At 38.7% G+C, this 18,848-nt stretch overlaps 1 protein-coding gene across 4 annotated transcripts in view; it reads right to left on the bottom strand.

The window, feature by feature from the left end:
• The window catches only part of MGA (MAX dimerization protein MGA), a 132,764-nt gene extending 117,921 nt beyond the window's left edge, over positions 1-14,843 (bottom strand). Inside the window, exon 1 of one of the 4 annotated variants that reach the window (XM_019725430.3) lies at positions 14,735-14,843. The gene's annotated coding sequence lies outside the window, so the exon portion shown is untranslated. Of the gene's footprint in view, positions 1-13,829; positions 13,964-14,356; positions 14,538-14,734 lie in introns of those variants that run through there. The other 3 variants (XM_019725431.3, XM_019725434.3, XM_074327882.2) reach the window with 3 other exon arrangements.
• Positions 14,844-18,848: the final 4,005 nt, after the last annotated feature.

The following is an 18,848-nucleotide window of genomic DNA, read 5'->3' as shown; positions in this document are numbered from 1 at the left end:
TCAGCTCCAAATGGTTGTCCTTCAACCTAGTTTTAGAGGGCGCTACTCAGCTCCAAAGTCCAGTAGTAAGTAACTTGTAAGAGGCATACAGAAAGTAGCGGGAACCAGGAGAAGGGGGTGGGAGGGCTGATTTAAACAAAGAATCAAGAAGTCACAATAGCAAGGGACTTCTCAAAAAGAATACTGGAAGCTAAAGCAAGGCCTTCAAAAATTCTGAAGGAAAATGATTTCTATCTTCATGGGATGGTAAAGGTGGTAGCTATATGATAGGGGTTATCAAGACCTGATATGTTTTTATAAATAGTTTTATTGGAATACAGCCATGCCCACTCGTTTATATATTGTCTATGGCTGCTTTTGTGATACAACACAGTTGAGTTGTTGAGGCAGAGATCCTCTGACCCACAAAGCCTAAAAAATCTACTATCTGATTCTTCGCAGAAAAAAATTTACCAACCCCTGGTCTATGAATATAAGCCATGAAAAATGGAGGATTGATCATTGATAACAGTTTGGATATAGTGTCGAAAAATAAGAGTAAGACACAATGGCACATTTTCCTGGGGGAAAGGAAAAAACAGGTTTTCAATACTAATTGAAGACAGAGATCAGTTTCTAATTTTCATCCAAGTACTTACCTCCTGCCATTTCAGGAATTCTGAAGGAAGCACCCAGAAAATGTATAGTCATTAAATTATTTGGAGACTAATTATAAAATGTATAGACTTTCAGAGGTTTTGCTTCTTGTATTCTCTGGCTGGTCATCTTTTTGAATGTTCTGCTACTTATTAGCACTTCTAATGAAGGTAGACAGGGAGAAACAAAAATACATAAAAGCCATGCTGGCCAGTTCTGTTATATCAGCAGGTAAACACTTACTGGGTAAAGAGATGAAAATTGTTATAATGTGTTAACAAAACTATAGTTTTTAAATACCAACAAAGTAAGTCCAATATAAGCCAACAGTGGAACACATCTGCAAAACTCTAAAATGGAGGTGTGTTACCTAGATCCTGAAAGGAAATAACGCCTTCATGTGCTGGGCTGGCTTACCTAAACCTGGACTGTAGCTTGTTTTGGGCACCATCTTTCAAGAGGACTGAAGGAGGCCAGTAAGGTTGATGAGAGTAAACAGAAACTATAATGTATTAAAGGCTGAAATCACTGGGAATCTTCAATTTTTGGTTTGTTTTAATTTAATTTTAACAAGCATTACTATAACATTAAATATTAAAGCCATAAAAAAGAAATTTCCGTATTCAATTCACTAAACAATCAACAAATATCAATTGAAAAACTACTATAAGCCAGGCACTATTCTAAGACACATAAAACCCCTGACCTCTTAGAGCTTACATTCTGGTGGGAAACACAAATAAGCAAATAAACCAACAAATAAGTAATGTAATTTAAGATAACCTACATTCTTACCACTGATCATAACTTTGCATTCCTCTGAATTTCCATATGCATGTGTATATATTTTTATATATATTTTTATTTTTTCATAATTTAAAGCAGGATCTTTGTAATTTGGGTTCTACTCTTCATTTACCATTGAGAACATATTTTCCAAGTTGCCACATAGCCTTTAATTTATATTTTTCATTTTTAATGCCATAATTTACTTAATATTCCTCTATTCTTCAACACGTTATGTCCAGCCTTTGCTGTAAGTGCAACAAAGGACCAGGGTGGGAGTAATTTCCCTCTCCAGAGGAACTTGGGCAGGGTAAGCAGTGAGCTGTTGGGTTTGCAGGAGGACTTTAAGACTGATAGTAGAAGCCCACACATTAGGACTAACATGCTTAAATAAGGAAACAAGCCATATCCAATCACTACCGGCAAAACCTCAGGTAGAAAGAGTTTTGTTTTTTTAAAATTTTTTAAATTTTTTGGGGGAACAGTGTGTTTTTCCAGGACCAATCAACTCCAAGTGAAGTCGTCGTTTTCAATCTAGTCGTAGAGGGTGCAGCTCACTGGCCCAAGTGGGAATCGAACCAGCAGCGTCGGTGTCATGGGCACTGCACTCTAACCAACTGAGCCAACAGGCCTCCAGAGAAAGAGAATTATTGTTGAGGAGGGAGAGAGTAAAGGTACCTGGGCTCTATTCAGGCACCCTGGTTGACTACTGGCAAGGCAGGAATCCTCTGGCCTGCTTGCACTAACTATGTAATAGCACACTACCAAGCCCAGAGGAACTTTTCTCAAATTCTTTGACAGTCTAAGCTGTAAGAAGCTAAAAGCATGAGGCTAACCTTTAGGGAACTTAGTGGGAACTTTAGTGGTATCAGGAGAAGCTAACAGGCCAATAAGGGCAGTTATGAGGTCAACACTAATAATTCCAAAGGCACCCCCTAAGGTCTGCCCTTAGAGACCAGACGACACAGGAACACCAATAGCAGATTAGGCTACCAGGCAATAGACGTTAGTGCACCACCGGCAACTGCAGCTGAACCAGCCAGTCAACACGCAAAGAAGTCCTGAGCCACCACTGAACAATCCACCAGGATTTGGCAGGATTTGGTGATAATTTGTCTCAAAATCAAAGATGACATCCATTATCATATTAGAAAATTTAGGAGCGGGAGTGGATCGTGAAGATATCTAAAGGATATCATTTGAAGGTCGCCGTGGAAGCAGGAAGACTCTTCCATATGCTCTAGAGGAGCCTGGAATGGAAGTTTCTGAATGGAAGACTTCATATCAGTACTACAACGAATAACCGTCTGACCTCCAAAACACCCAACAATGAAACAAGTTTCCTCACAAAGTGGTAGATTCCTTGTCATCATAAGTATTTAGCAAAGACTGACTGATTAACTTTTGTGGCTTTTGTAAAGGAGAATCAGAATTTAACTGGGTTTTTTGTTGTTGTTCTTTAACAAATTTCCTTAGTTTTTGTTTTTATCAAAGTTATCCGTGAACAGAGATTAAAGAGTTTCAAAAGCTTATTACAAAAAGCAATGGCCCTCTACCCCAACAATTTCCCAATTCACGGGAAGCAAAAATTTTCAATTTTTGAGGCTGAATCATTTGGTACCGTGTTTCCCCGAAAATAAGACCTAGCCAGACAATCAGCTCTAATGTGCCTTTTGGAGCAAAAATTAATATAAGACCTGGTATTATATTATATTATATTATATTATATTATATTATATTATATTATATTAATTATATTATATTATACCGGGTCTTCTATTAATTTTCACTCCAAAAGATGCATTAGAGCTGATTGTCCGGCTAGCTCTTATTTTCGGGGAAACATGGTACATACCTCCATCTCACTATGTTTTTTATTTTGTTTTCTTTTCTCCAATTTTAGGTACTATTAACTTCCCACTACAGAAGATGAGAATTTAGCTCTCCTTCATCTTCACATTTCCATACATGTGCACACTGCCTATCCCCGAGTTTTCCCAATATAATTACATAATTCTACTAAGATACTCAAGGTTCATATAAATTCTATTCAGAGCATGTAGTGTACATATTAGAAAGTGTAGGCTAGGCTACACAAACAGATCCCAAATTATCAGCCTGGTAAGTAAATATTCAGGTCATTAATTAAGCCAGTTCTCCTCCAGTTATTCCAGGACTCGGGCTGACAGCAGTTCTGCCATCTTGAGTACAAAGCTCCCGAGGCTGTCCCAGATGTTGTATCCCAGATAGCCAGGAGAAGTAGACAAAAGAGAAACACACAAAGGAGGTCAGGCCCAACTCCACTCACATTCCACTAAAGAAAAATTAAGTCAGGTGGTCTCCTCAAACTGCAAAGAAGACTGGCGGATTCTGACTAGCTAAGTGCCCAAAGAAGGCGAGAGCAAATCTGAGTAGTTAGTGCTCTTTGCCACATATACACCATGACTATTTTTCTTCTAAAAGAGTTAGTGGAAGAAAATATTGTAATTTACTTTAGAAACTGATGGTGGAGGGAAAGGGGAGAAAGGATTTAAGAGAGAATAAATCAGTTAAGTAAATCGAAAGGAAGGTTAATGAACAAACCCTCCCAAAAAAAGAGAGAAAGATTAAAAGATGATGAATTCATTCAGGAAACACTTATTGTGCACTTATTATGCATGCTCTGTGTTAAGTGCTACGGAAACAACAAAAATCATATAGACTAAATGCAGTGTAGTTCCTCAATTGGATCCTGGAACAGAATAAGGACATTAGTGGAAGAACTAATGAAATCCAAATAAAGTCTGGAGTTTACTCAATAGTAATGTACTAATGTTGGTTTCTTAGTTTTGATAAATGTACCATGGTAATGTAAGATGTTAACATTAGAGGAAACTGGGCGAGGGGTGTATGAAAACTGTATGATTTTTCTCAACTTTTTTATAAATCAAAAATCATTCCCAAAAAATAAGTTTATTTTTAAAAACTCAGTCATAATGGTATGGAAACTACAGCTCCTCAAAAAAATTAAACAGAATTACCATACAATCCAGCAATTCTACTTCTAGATAGATACTCAAAATTAGTGAAAGCAAAGACTCAAAGAGATGTTTGTATACCCATGTTCACAGCATTATTCATAACCACAGGTGGAAGCAACACAAGTAGCCATAGATAGACGAATGGATAAACAGAAAATGTGGTATATACATACAATGAAAAATTAATTCAGCCTTAAAAAGAAAGGAGATTCTAACATATGCTACAACATGGATGAACCTTGAAGCCATCAGGCTACATGAAATAAGCCAGTTCCAAAAAGACAAATATTTGATATCATTACACTTCTGTGAGGTACCTAGAGTAATCAAAGTCACAGAAATAGAAAGTAGAATGGAGGCTGCCAGGGACTAGGGAGAGGGGAGAATGGTAAGTTAGTATTTTGTGGGTTGAGAGTTTCAGTTTGGAAAGATGAAAACTCAAGATGAATGGTGGTAATGGCTGCACAACAATATGAATACACTTAGTGTCAAAGAACTGTACACTTACAAATAGTTAAAATAGTAATTTATATTGTATATATTCTACTACAATTTTTAAAAATAGTCATATAAGCACAAAGATAAAGGTTTAAACAGTACTTCCATGACTAAAAAAATATCTAAAACAAACTGACTATGACATCTAAGATGAGGATTTTTTTGTTGTTTTTCTTTTTTTTAAAAGATTTTATTGGTGAAGGGGAACAGGAGTTTATTGGGGAACAGTGTGTACTTCCAGGACTTTTTTCCAAGTCAAGTTGTTGTCCTTTCAATCTCAGTTGTGGAGGGTACCATTCAGCTTCAAGTTGTTGTCCTTTCAGTCTTAGTTGTGGAGGGCGCAGCTCAGCTCCAGGTCCAGTTGCCGTTGCTAGTTGCAGGGGGCACAGCCCACCATCCCTTGCGGGAGTCGAACCGGCAACCTTGGTGGTTGAGAGGACGCGCTCCAACCAACTAAGCCATTCTGGAGCTCAGCGGCAGCTCAGCTCAAGGTGCCAAGTTCAATCTTAGTTGCAGGGGGTGCTGCCCACCATCCCTTGTGGGACTCGAGGAATCGAACTGGCAACCTTGTGGTTGAGAGCCCACTGGCCCATGTGGGATTCGAACCGGCAGCCTTCGGAGTTAGGAGCTCTAACCACCTGAGCCACCGGGCAGACCTGTTTTTCTTTTTTTAAAGGTTTTATTGGGGAAGGGGAATAGGATTTTATTGGGCAACAGTGTGTTTTCCCCAGGACCAATCAGCTCCAAGTCAAGTTGTCGTCCTTTCATTCTTCGTTGTGGAGGGTGCAGCTCAGCTCCAAGTCCAGTCACTGTTGTTCAATCTTAGCTGCAGGGGGCACAGCGCACCATCCCATGTGGGAATCGAACCGGCAACCTTGTTGTTGAGAGAACTGCGCTCTAACCAACTGAGCCATCCAGCCACCCAGGAGTTCAGTGACAGCTCAGCTGCAGCTCGTTGTCTTCATTCCAGTTGTGGAGGGCGCAGCTCACTGGCCCATGTGGGAATCGAACCGGCAGCCCTGTTGCCCAGAGCTTGTGCTCTAACCAACTGAACCACCCGTCCCCCTAAGATGAGTTTTGAACAAGACAGTTATACTAGGGAAACGAATGGGGGAAGGATATTGAGTACAGACAGAAGTACAGCGACTGCGGTAGTCTTCAGTAAGGTCAGCAAACTACAGCCCCACAGCCCATGTCCTGCCATCTGTTCTTGTACAGCCCACAAGCTAAGAATAATTTTTATATTTTTTAATGGTTAAAAAATTTTTTAAATTTTATGACGTCCAACAGTTACATGAAATTCAAATTTCAGTGTCCATAAGTAAAGTTTCCCTAGACTACAGCTATGCTCACTCATTTACGTATTGTCTATAGCTGTTTTCGTGCTACCGAGTTTCCCTGAAAATAAGACCTAGCCGGACAATCAGCTCTAACGCGTCTTTTGGAGTAAACATTAATATAAGACGCGGTATTATATTATATTATATTATATTATATTATATTATATTATATTATATTATACTATACTATACTATACTATATCATATTATATTATGTTATACTATATTATAAAACATTAATATAAGACCCGGTATCATTTTACTATAATATAAGACTTGGTCTTATATTATAGTAAAATGATACCGGGTCTTATATTAATGTTTGCTCCAAAAGACGCATTAGAGCTGATTGTCCGGCTAGGTCTTATTTTCGGGCAAACACAGTACCACAGCAGAGCTGAAGAGCTGTGACAGAAACAGTAAGGCCCACAAGTAGCTTAAAATATTTACTATCTGGCCCTTTACAGAAAAAGTTTGCCAACCTCTGGTTTAGAAGCCTGCAAGTAGTACCTGTAGTAAGGATAAAACAAAGATGTGTACAAGGGAGACACATGGCAAATAAGATAAACCAAATAATCTGAACTTGTTTCAACTTGATTCCATTTACTATGAGAAGCCACTAAAGAATTTTATAGAGAGTAATCTAATCAGATCCACCTTCTGTAAAGATAATTACCCACTTGTTTCTAAAAGTATCTGAGCTAATCATTTTATTTATTAAAAAACAAAATTTGCCACTAAAAAAAGTCTAGAAGCCTATCAGTAGGGGTAACAATGGCAGTTGGTATAGTAGAAAAAATTTTAATTCTTTCCTTGTACTTATCTGTTTTTCATATCTTCTCAAATGAGAAGAAAACTGCCATTATAATTCAAATTTAAAAATAAGTACAACTGACCTTGAACAACACAGGTTTGAACGAAGTGGGTCCATTTATACACATGGATTTTTTTCCCAATAAATATGTACACTACTGTACAGTACTCTTTCTTATCATTTTCCTAACATTTTCTTTTCTCTAACGACTTTACTGTAAGAATACAGTATATAACACATATCCAAAACATGTGTTCATTGACTGTTTATGTTATCAGTAAGGCTTCTGGTCAACAGTAGGCTATTAGTAGTTAAGTTTTGGGGGAGTCAAAAGTTATATGTGGATTTTTGACTGCACGGGGGTCAGCGCCCCTAACACCCATGTTGTTCAAGGGTCAACTGTACTTTTATACTCGTATTCATACACACCCACACCAAATGTATTCTCTAGGCTTTATATTCCTCTCCTCCTGCGCATAGGTAGGCGAAAATATGTCTAGGAAAACCTACACATAGCACAACTCTGAAAGCATGCCTCTGTCACACTTATAATGGATAAAGGACACTCTACCTTATGTATTTGCTCAGATGTGAAAGAATAAAATGTTTGAATGCACTGTACTGGCAGTGCACTCTCTTCCTATGTAGGGCTTTCATTACATCCAACAAAGAGCCAAATCAACAACATCTTATTGAAACTAGAAATGTTAAAGGATAGGAGAAATTGCAGAGTTTGCAGGTCAAGTCAAAATACTGAAAAATGATGTAAGATAAGACTGCATATAACTCTGAAAATATAATTATAGGCTTCAGAAATGCAAAGTCCTTGATTTATACCGCAGTACTGTGCACTTACGGATACACTGCTTGTTAAGATTAAATCCCCTTTTAATGTTATATTTCAGTTCCTTGACTAAACTGTCAGGGATTCATGTGTAGGGACCATGTCTTTTATTTCTTGTGTGTCCCCCACAGTACCTCATACAGTGCCTATACATGGTAGGTGCTCAATACATGCTTATGATTGAATGACAAAATAATTAACCCAATTTTGAGCGCACAGACTAAAACTCTGACACCTATAATTCACATGATTAAGCCTCCCTCTATGCAATAGTTTAAAGGACATTCCTGGGGTGAGTACTGCTGATTCTACTGGATTTATTACATTAGGTTCCTTCTCCAGCAAAGAGCTCAAAGTACACATGTAATGTTAAGATAGAATTCCTGACTACTGAGAAGGTAGGTGGGAAAGTGGGCAAGTGAAGGAAAAACATAATAGCTTGCCTCCAGAGAATAAGCATTATTCAGTCCTAGAGATTAAAACATTCCTAAAATGTCCCTGAACTAAGACTCCTAGCTGACATATTTCATTAAACTTTGTACTGGCTAAATTCCACCATAATGAATATCATTAAAATCAAAAACTCATTATAAAAAAAAAATCCTAAAAATCTCAGCTATTGGTCCATATGCTGTTACACTGTAAGATCTAGTTTTAATTCTTTACTCTGTTTTGCCAAAACAAAACTTCTAAACGTTTTCAAAGCAATAAGACTGAGCATCTCTACCACATGCCAAGCACTGGGAAACGATTAAAAAGCCCGTCAAAGTATCAACTGATTTTGTACTGCTTATAAATTAAACTACAAACAACAGAGCTGCTGAGTACCTTGCAGCGAGGAGTCAACTTCTATGTGTGGAAATCTGGAGAAATTACACAGCAAATTTAAGCTGGACACTGAAGACTGAGTAGGAGTTGAGGCAGAGAGCAGGAAGAGAAAGAGTGTTACAGGAAAACAGGACTATTGGACAGAGCAAAATGGGCATGAGAGGAGTGATAAAGAGGAGAGGGGAGAGAACGGGAGGGTAGAATCAGACAGTGATGGGTCTGCTATGCTGAGCTATGAAATCTGGAGTTTATGCCCCTAGGTAATGGGGAAAAGTGGACATCTTCAAGTAGCACAATAACAAAAACCTGAAGAATCAGTTCACATAACATGAAAAGACTAGGTTACATTACAATCATGCCAAAGGCATTATTTAATATTACACCATATTGACACTGTAAATACTGTGCTGATGCAGATACAAAAGAAATCTAAGTATAACCTATTCCTCTGTGCATGCTTTCAACTGGGTCTCAGGGCTCAGGCATTGGTCCTCTTCTCTACTCCCCGGCTGATATCACTAGACCTGTTTTTAAACACCATCTATGTGTTGATGACATTCCAAATGTATATTCTCAGCCCTGACTTTGACTCTGGGCCCCAGACTTGAACAGTCAACTCCCTACTCAACGGCTTTATCTAGTGAGCATCTCAAACTCAACATACTCAACTAAACTCATTTTAAACCCAAAACTAGCACTTTCCAGTTTTCCATCTCTGTACATGGCACCAGTTGTTCTAGCTAGAAAACCTTGGAATCACGTTTAATTCCTCTCTTTCTCTTACCTCCCACAACTAATCTATTGGCAAATGGCATTGGTACTACCTTCAGAATATACCTTAAATCTCACCCCTTTTCACTGCCTCCATCAGTGCCCCTGTGAGCCAAGCCATCAGATTTCATCACATCATTCCAACAACTTCCTAAATGGTCTCCTGCTGCCCCTCTTGCATCTACATCAGTCAGTGACCTTTTAAAACAAATTATTAATAGATTGCATCATTTTTCTTCATAAAACTGTCCAGTGGATCCCATCACACTTAGAATAAAATTCAAAGCCTTTCTGGTCTACCAGGCTCTACATCGTCAGAGACCCACCAACTTCCCAATATCATGTCCTACCACCGTACCCCACCACCACTACCACCAATTAATACCCCAGAAATCTCCAAACTCTAGCTCACCAGCCTTCTTGCACTTCCTGGAAAATTCCATACTGATTTTCATACCAGAGTCTTTGCATAAGTACTCCCACTACGTGAAATGCTCCACGTTAGCGTGGCTCACTCCTATCATTCAGGTCTCTTGTGCTCAAATGTGACCTCAGAGGAGCCTTACCTGGCAACCTATCTAAAAGACCACCAAACCCACCACCACCTCATTCTGTCCTCTTGTACTACTTTCTTCACAGCTCTTTGACAATATCTGAAATCATATTATTTTTTATTAGCTTAATGTCTATCTGTTAGAATATAAATTCCATGCGACTAGGTAGGGACTTTGTCTTATTCACTGCTCAATCCCTAGACCTTGTGTAATACCTGGCATACAGTAGGGCTCATTAATTACTGGTTGTTGAATGAACAAATTAACCTAATTGGTCTAAACTACCTTATTTATATTCTCATCCTGTTACACATAACTGAGTAATTCCTTCCCCACCTTTGAATTTAGATCTAATTCATGATTACCAAACTGTTCTTCCTAGAACAGAGTTCTAAAACACTTGAAAGACTGTTAAAACAAGCTATACTATAACTCTGCCTTTAATTCCTTTCTATACTCAGCCCTTCCATCAACTTGGCCAGTTATTTTCCTTTAACTACAACTTCCATTATCCTCTTTCTACATTATTATCAAGCTTATCAATGTACTGCTTATTATAAGTGCTACTGATAAAGATGGACAGACATGCCCAAAATATTATAACAAATACTTTATTATATTGTAAGTAACACAAATTACTTAAAAAAATAGAAACTACAGAAAAGCAAAATTTAAAAACCAAATTTACAGGCAGGTGATCAAGGTCAACATCAAGAATAACAAGTCATGTTGATAGCATGTACTCAAACCCCAGTCCAATCATGAAAAAAAACAAAACATCAAATACCAACTGAGGGATATACTACAAAATATCTGACCAGCAGTCCTCAAAACGATCAAAGTCATCAAAAACAAGGAAAGTCTGAGAAACTATCATAGCCAAGAGGAGGCTAAGGGACATGATTACTAAAAGTTATTATGGCTGTGTAATGGACAGTTCTGAGAGGTAGTAGCTTCATAGGAACTCTCTGGAGGTAACACATCCCTTGTTTGTTTTCACTTTTTCCCTGCCTCCCTTTTTCCCCTCACACCTTCCCTGGGATTTCACCAATCAATAAAGTACTAGTACACTTAAATTAAAAAAAAAAAAAAAGGTATTGTAATACCATGGGATCCTGGAATTGAAAAAGAACCTTAGCTTAAAACTAAAGAAATCTGATTAAACTATGGGTTTTTAGTTACTAATAATGTATCAATATTTATTGGTTCATTAATTTTAACACATATACCATACTAACAAAATGTTATTAATAGGGAAAACTGGGTATTGGTTATATAGAAACTCTTGGTAACATCTTTGCAATTTTTCTATAAACCTAAAACTGTTCTAAACAATAACATTTATTTTTTAAATTAAATTCATCCAAAAAATTCTACCACTCAAATAAAACCACTGGTTCACATCTGATGTATACCATTTTAGACTTCACTGTTAGTTTACATTGATGTATATCATTTTAGACTATTATGTAAATAAACACATACAGGTATATTCCCACAAAAATGTGATCCTACTACACATAATTTTATAACCTATTTTTTACACTTAACAATATACATAATACTGTGCTTTCCAAATCATTAGTAGAAATCTGTATCACGTCTACTAGCTAAAAGGTATTACCTTCTATGAGGGCACTATATTTATTTAACCAATCCCCTATTATTCAACACCCAAGTTTTTCCAGTTTTTGCTTTTATAAAAAATACTACAAAGACAAGTCTTAAATGAAAATCTTTATAAAGTACCAACCAGTCCCTCAACAAAGAAGAGGAGCTGCTGAGTCAAAGGACATAGGTTTTTAATGCTTTCATAAGTACAGCCAAAATGGCCTCCATTAAGGATGTTCGTACATAATTATCAATCAACGGCAGTGTATGAGTATGCCATTTCCCCACTCCTATGCCAATGCCAAATATGAACGTTTTATTACATATCTGCCAGACAGAAGGACGAAGTTGTTTTGTTTATAAGTGAAAAAGAATGTATTTTCATCTTTATTGGTTATGTTTATGTCTCTGTGTGTGTGAGAGCTACCTATTCATGTCTTTTACCCGCCATTAGATATTAAGGTCATTAACGTAGGTCCAACACATAGCGCAAGATTTTTTTCCCACAATTCGTCTGGCTTTACTCATCATTGGAGCCCTATACCTGAAAAACTGCCTGGCACATAGTAAGCACTCAATAAATATGTTAAATGAATACTGAATTAATAAATTTGTCTTTTAACTTTATGGTGTTTCTGCCAACTAGAGGTTGTTTCGTGCACTGGTTCTATCAATCTTTGCCTTTATGAATTCTGCCTTTCAGTCATGCTTAGAACAATTCATCCTATTCCAAGATTGGAAAATCGTTTACCCACTTTTTAAAGTAGCAATTTTCTAACTTCACATTTTATATTTAACTCACCTGGATTTTATTTTATTTACATTTTAAGGTACAATTACTTTTTTTCAAACAGCCAATTGTTCCAACATCATTTTGAAATTTCTTCTCAACCTATATGAAATGCCACCTTTATAGTACTAAATAGCCTTATATATTTCTAGATTTATTCTGTTCCACTGCTCTATTCCAGAGTTACTACTTACTGTTTTGATTATCACAGCTTTATTTGTACAGTCACTAGTGTTAAGAGCCCTCCTCACTTTTTTCTTTCAAATTTTTTCCTATTTTACAGGTTCATGCTTCAAAATGAACTTTTGAATAATTTTGTCAAGTTTCCAAAGGCATTCTGGCTGGAATTCTGTAAATTACTTAATCTCTTTGTTGCTATTTCCCTCATTGGTAAAACAGAGATAACAGTACATACCTCATAGGTTTGTTATGAAACCTAAATGAATTAAGACATATAAAGTACTATGCTAGAAAGATGTTAACTATTACTCTAATTGCTCAAAAGTGATAACTATCATTATAATGATTGCTCGATAAATGTTTTCCAGATTGTGCTCCCACAAAATTCAAAGGCTCTTTAAGATACGTCAAAGGGTAGCATGAAACTTAAAGAGTGATATGAAAAACACATAATGTATGCCTGCTTCATTTCACTAAAGGTCTTGACCTTTGGTAAAATGAAGAGCTGGAGCTGGAAGTAGAGAACCATGAAAAATACCAAATGCTAGTGACAGGAAGCCTCAATTTTATTTATTTATTTTTTTTTATAAAGATTGGCCCATCAAGAGGAGAAGCCTTATGGGGCATGAGCAAGTCTCTTCTAATTACTTGTTTCCCCATCTCCATAATGACATAGTGATGACAATGCTATTATCTCAGTTTCTTTCCAGAAAACACACTGGGACTAGACGTCCAAAAGAATAGTTTTCAAGTAAGGAAGTGGGCAGGTACAAAGTATAAATGCTATTGATAAATATGGACAGATATGCCAGACTCTAATAACAAATGACCTTCACTAAGTTCCCACATCACTGTAATGATGAGGGAAGGGATTGTTATGGGGTTTTTCTTGTGGGGAGATGCGATTGTCTCATAGTTAATAATTTGTTCACTGTTCTTTTGTTATCTACATGACATTGGGATGAGGCAGAGTCATACACCATACGAAGGACCTTAAAGAAATAATCTCCTATACGAAGGACCTTAAAGAAATAATCTCCTATGCAGAGCTAAAATATAAATGACAAAATGGAGGCCGAGAGGGGCCACATGACTTGCTAATTACAAAAGTAGCTGAAGGCTTAGACCCCTGGCCTCCCAATTCCCAGACCTCAGACCTCGGCTGATTTCACCACACCACACAGCTTCTCGCCGAGGTTTGCCACGCTTCGATGTGGGAGGAGTAACAGCAGGCAATCTGGCCGCAGCGAAAGGCACTGGAAACCCACAGGACCGCACAGTCGACGGCACGTGACTGGCCACGCCTCTCTCTTCTCCCACCCTCCCCCTTCCCCGCGCCAGCAGCACGCGCTGCCAACCTCGTCATGTGACCTTCACGCGGCCCCAGCGCTCCCCCTGCTAAGAGACTTGTTTCCAGCAGCCATTTTGCCTTGAACTTGTCGTCCGTGCTCACAGCGGAGCTGGACGCCACGAAAACCCGTGGCCAGATTTTACAAGCCGCACACGCGCTTCGAAAGAGCGCTCTGGCCGTCAGGGCTGAGCCGAACCTCACTGAACACGTCGCACCCCGGGGCGCCGGGGAAAGCTGTGGGTGCGCCTCGGCCTGCGATTGGCTGTGGCGTCCACGTGATGCCAGCCCCCCACCCCTCTCCTTCCCCCTACCCACAAAAACACCCAAACATACTTTTAACACCTCGCGCCAAGTACACGCCACTGGGCGCGTGGGGACGAACGGGATGCGTGGCAACCAAGGCGCCTGCGCGTACCTGCCGGGCCGACCGGAGCGAGCCCACGCGCCGCGCCGCTCTGCTCACGGGTCCGGGATTCCTCGCGCTGCTGGACCACCAGGCTAGTCATTGGCTGCCAGCTTTGGTCACGTGCTCAACTCAGGCCTGCCCCTAACCGCTAATCACCTGGCACCGTGCTCGAAGCGGCGCTGAAAGTCTTTCGCACGCGGAAAGGGAGGGTAGTTAGAGGACCTCCTTTTCTGCCGTTAGGGGATGGCATTCACAAAGGGGAAATGAGAAAACAGGGTCTCAGAACCAAGGAAGCTCATACCTACCAGCTTAACTTCGCGTGCCCCTCCAGGAGCCGGGAACCATCGCCCTTGGGCGCTCCCCGATGCACGCCGGGATACGTCTGGCGCCCCTCGGTGTGCTGCAGAGCATGCCGGGAAAGGCACCTCTCCCGATTTCCTGGCTCTCACCTCCCGGGCATTCCTTTCATGTCCCCTTGAAAGCCCGGTGCTTCGGCTTGGAATGAGGCGGATTGAGTAATTATGGGAGTGTAACTGGATATAACAGGCACTTTCAGTCCCCCTCCCCCCACTTGTTCCATCCGTGTGGTCTTGGGGAAACCGCTTAACCTTTCTTCATAGAGCATGCATTTAGTAAGTACCTGCTGAGTGCCTTTGTGAATATTGCAAAAAAAACCAGCAAGGGTGTTTGCCCACAAGTAAACTACCAGCCTTTCATGGTCAGTGGAAAAGAATGCTAATTTATATACTACTTACTTCAAACTCCACTTGGGAGAGGAAATAACACCTTGAATTTCTCTTGGGACAGAAGACCAGCTCTTCCTTTGTAACTTACTCTTCTTGTTGAGAAAAATGGGGGTGGACGAAACAAGAGTCATTTTAAAGGGCCCTATTACAATTTCTGGTTCAAGCTAATACTAGCTAGGAAGTGAGAAAAACACCATCTGCTAACGCTGAGAAATGGTGGTCTTACATCAGAACCAGTTCATTTTGTAACCTATTCACAAACCGGCCTCCAGATCAAAACAATATTCTACTCCCATGAAGCCCCCAATTAAAACAATTCATATCGTACCTCCTCCACTTTGAACTTCTTTCCTCAGTTTTGCTGATTTCAAAACTTTGGTCTTTCAGTTAAAGGGAAGATCAAGCATGGGGAATTTGACTACCACTGGTCAGACTCACAACAGTGCTAATTCATAAACAAGGAATTACATGTATCAATTTATAATGTGATTACCAAGCCAAAATATAGAGTTTCAGACACCCTTTTCTTGTTTCAAGATATTTGATGAGCCTAATTAATTATCACACAATTGTTTCCTGACTAGAAAGTCTAAAGAAAGGGAATTAGACTTCTGAATATTTATCCAAAGAATATGAAAACACTAATTTGAAAAGATACATGCACACCTATCTATGTCCATTGCAGCATTATTTACAATCGCCAAGACATGGAAATAACCTAAGAGTCCATCAAGGAATAATTGGATAAAGAAGATGTGGTATGTGTATACACACACACACACACACACACACACACACACCGGAATATTACCAAGCCATAAAAAAGATGAAATACTGCTATTTACGACAACATGGATGGACCTTGAAAGTATTATACTAAGTGAAATAAGTCAGAAGAAAAAAGACAAACTATATAATTTCACTCATGTGGAATATAAAACAAAAAAGAAACAACAAATAAAAACAAACTCACATACAGACAACAGATTGGTGGTTACCAGAGTGGGGGGGGGTAGAGGAAGGGCAAAATGGGTAAAATGAGGTCAAATGTATGGCAACGGATGGAAACTAGATATATATATGCTATAGTGTATGCAGATACCGAACTATAATGTTGTATATCTGAAAATTATATAATGTTACTAACCAATGTTACCGCAATTTAAAAATAATCATAATAAATAAAAATATAAAGATAAAAGGGAATTAGATGATCAGATAATAAAACCATTAAACCATATCTATGTTAAACTTGAAGTTTATGAAACATTCCAATATACTTTATTACATGAAATCCTAACAACAACCCTGAGAGAAAAGTACTATACTAATATTACCATGTTCTGAGACAATCTTGAATGGAAGCTGGAAAATGTGTTTTAACATAGTCTCCAGGTACCTGTAATGCACACCTAGATCTGGGTTCTACTGGCTCTAGTGGAAAGAGCCCAGTCCTTGAAATCAAAGCCATCTGTGTGAACTTGCAGTTCTCTCACTTACTGTGCTTTGACCTTGAACAGGTTTTTGAATTTTTGAGGCTCAGTTCCTTGAACTACAAATTGGGGGCAATCGTACCAAGTCTTTGGATTATCATGATGATTCTGAAATAAAAATATTTAGAATACCTGTCGCAGTCCCTAATGAAAAGGAGGCACTCTATAAATGGGAGTACTAGTTAGTGGCAAAGTTGTATTCTAACCAGTATCCTGTACTCTGTCCAGTATAGCAGACTCTTGAATCCTTTTTTCTCCACTATTCTGTTTCTCCCCTAGACAGTGCTAGAGGCACACTAACAAATTCTAACACTGCAGATTTCTTTTAGACTTCTTAGTGACTGTTGCCCATCTGTTGGTACATATTGTTACATTATTTCCTGCCTTCATTTCAAGCTTTTTTCTTTCTTAACATATTAAAATGCTGAACTGTAGACATTACTGAAGTAAAATGATGATACAGAGATGCTTAGAAGGTGGAGTGGGCACCTGTGCCTACACTTCAAAGAGGTTAAAATTGTATATATTTAAATACCTCAGAGTAAAGACACCCTCAAAACTCACTTCTCTCTTCACTTATGTAACACAATGTTTTCGATGCTCCCTTCCCAGTCTTCTTCTAGTGGTTTCTTTTCCTCTTCTAGCTTCACCATTCACTCCTAACCAAGGGAGGTTTTAGATAGGGCAGAGTTTCCCATACACATCTGAAATTCAAAATTTCAAATTAACTCAATTAATTCAAATTAATTATCTGTCCATTTACCTCATGCACCAGCTACTACTGTATTCCCTTAAATGGGCAATGACACCACTATTCCAATAAGTCTCCCGGTCCAGGAAACCTCCATTATCCTTAATTGCTCCTTCTCATCTATTTTCCACTTTCAATGGTTACAAAGTCCTGCTGGTTCTCACACGTAAACGTCTTTTAAATCCAACACCTACTTTCCATTTCTTCCACCATTACATTAGTATAACCCTTATCTCTATGAGACCCTACATATATACGTATTTCGTCATAATGAGAATATCATGTTAAAGTTGATTTCAGAATACAAAATTTGTCATCTATGTTGTTTTACAATAGACGAGTAAAAGGTTTATAATGTCCTACACAGTGAATGTCCTTAGTAAGGATGAGTGAAATATTTTTTTTAATATAAGCAAATGTATCTAAATATATATAGGAAGTTATAAAGTCTGGAAGTTTGGGGCAAATATTTTACTGAGTGCTGAAGAGAATTAGTTGTGATCTTGGAAGTGATTGTAGATATTTTTGCTATTCTCAAATATTTCTGGTTTTCCCAACTTTCAACAACAAAATATAATTGCTCTCCCTTGCTCCTTTGAAGTTCGGAGTGACTGCTTTGGCAAAGAAATGTGAGTGGAAGTGGCATGTAGTAGTTCTGGGAAGAAGTTTTAAATACTAGTGCACAGTTCAGCCATTTTCTCTTTGCTTCTCCACAGCCACAAGCAATGGTAGTTATTCCATCAGCCTTGTTCCCATAATATGGATGACACAGAGCAGATACCCCAAGCCAACTAGCAGTGAAAATAGGTCATGAGCAAGAAATAATTTAGCTTGCTTTAAGAAAGACACTGAGATTTGGGATCTTCAGTTATCACATAACCTAGCACACACTGAACAATACAGAAATGAAGGAAGTTGCTAGAGGTGACAAAAATTTATTCTGTTAAGGAAGACCCCCATTGCCAATGTACACGATGTGATACAAATTTAGAAACATAAGAGAGTAGAAGACTCTAGCAGCATGAGGGGACAACTGCCTAAGGGCGGTGTAAAAGAAGAGCCTGAAGAAAGAACACTCATTGGAACCTTGCTTTTCATCTCTCCCTACTACATAATCCATTTTTCACAGACCAGCCAAAGTGATCTTTTAAAAGTATTAGAGAGATCTTATGACTCCTCTGCTTGAAACAGGCCATGTTTCATATTACACTTACCGTTAAATCCACACTCTTTACCTTGGCCTATAAACCCCAACTGATCAGGTCCTTGCCTACTTAACATTTTGTGGTTTATACACACACCCTTGATCACCATTATCATCCATACTTTATGGCCTTTGCACTGGTTGTGCCCTCATCCTGGGATGAAATCCATGTGGATGGATCCTTCTCAGTGAGTCTCATCAACTCAAATGTGACTTTCTAAGAGA

Source organism: Rhinolophus sinicus, chromosome 3, assembly GCF_057876585.1.
Source record: "Rhinolophus sinicus isolate RSI-liver-muscle chromosome 3, RSI-T2T, whole genome shotgun sequence".
Lineage (NCBI taxonomy): Eukaryota > Metazoa > Chordata > Mammalia > Chiroptera > Rhinolophidae > Rhinolophus > Rhinolophus sinicus.
Note: the sequence above shows the minus strand (reverse complement) of the source record. Positions and strands in the feature narration are given on the sequence as shown.